The sequence below is a fragment of the Bactrocera latifrons genome, unplaced genomic scaffold (genome assembly GCF_001853355.1).
Source record: "Bactrocera latifrons isolate USDA-ARS-PBARC rearing strain unplaced genomic scaffold, ASM185335v1 scaffold_13, whole genome shotgun sequence".
NCBI classification, from domain to species: Eukaryota; Metazoa; Arthropoda; class Insecta; order Diptera; family Tephritidae; genus Bactrocera; species Bactrocera latifrons.
This window is the reverse complement of record NW_017534741.1, coordinates 2,301,617-2,303,189: the sequence shown is the minus strand read 5'-3', so window position 1 is coordinate 2,303,189 and position 1,573 is coordinate 2,301,617.

The following is a 1,573-nucleotide window of genomic DNA, read 5'->3' as shown; positions in this document are numbered from 1 at the left end:
TGTTTCTGACGTTTTTTGTTAGTCGGTTAACGCACTTTTAGTGATTTTCAACATAACCTTTGTATGGGAGGTGGGCGTGGTTGTTATCCGATTTCATCCATTTTTGAATTATATATGGAAATTCCTGAAGGTTAGCATAGTAGTTTCTGAGATATGTACAAAAAACTTAGTAGGGGTTCCAAAAAAATTACGTCCAAATATGCCACTCCCTAATGCGATCCTTTGTGCCAAATTTCACTTTAATATCTTTACTTATAGCGTAGTTATGACGCTTTATAGGTTTTCGGTTTCCGCCATTTTGTGGGCGTGGCAGTGGGCCGATTTTGCCCATCTTCGAACTTAACCTTCGTATGGAACCAAGAAATACGTGTACCAAGTTTCATCATGATATCTCAATTTTTACTCAATTTACAGCTTGCACGGACGGACGGACGGACAGACAGACAACTCTACTCGTCACCCTGATCACTTTGGTATATACTCGTATAACCCTATGTCTGACTCTTTTAGTTTTAGGGCTAACAAAGAACCGCTATGTGAACAAAACTATAATACTCTCTTTGTTGCTAGAGTATAAAAATTCTATACCGCAAAAAATAACGCTATTGAGTGTTGTGAAATATGCACAACACTTGAAAATCTGGAATGGTAAACTTTGCATGGCCACGAGTGTATAAGGTTCGATTACTTAAAACTTTATTGCGCAAACATATCTGAAATAGCCATGCCTTAGTCATTTACATTAACCGATATATTCTGCAGTATATAGAACAGGCTGCATTTGCTAGAATTAAAAAAAAAAATACAGGAGCGTTACGTTAGGTCGTAACCCCAATTTTAATCACTCTTAGGGGGTTACATGGATCTACAGGTTTCAAATCTCTATTTTTTTAAAATTGAATTCCACAATACCTCTAGAATATTGTAATTATATTTAAAGTTGATCCGAGTAATAGTGTCAGAGATAAAGCCCTTGAGAACTTGTGCGCTCGAGGCTAACTAGGCTAAGTGCTTGGACGAAGGAAATGTCGTCGCAATGGCGGAGTTTAAAAATATTTTTTTGCAAAATTTCAGAATTTCTTTGCTAATAGTGTTTATTTGTAACAAAAGAAATTCTAATAAAATATTTCCTATTTTAATATATTAGAAAAAAAAAAATGTTTTAAAAAATGCTGTTTTCTACTCTAGGAAACCCATATTATGTTTAAGATTTATTTGTTATTAAATATCAAACCTATACTTTTTATATAAAATAGGAGGGACATATTTGGACGTAATTTTTTTGGAAAAGTGGGCGTGGCCCCGCCCCCTACTAACTTTTTTGTACATATCTCGAAAACTACTATAGCTATGTCAACCAAACTGTATAGAGTCGTTTCTTTTAGGCATCTCCATATACAATTCAAAAATGGTTCGGTTAATAACCACGCCCACCTCCCATACAAAGGTTATGTTGAAAATCACTAAAAGTGCGTTAACCGACTAACAAAAAACGTCAGAAACACTAAATTTTACGGAAGAAATGCCAGAAGAAAGCTGTATCCAGGCTTTTTTTAAAAATTGAAAATGGGCA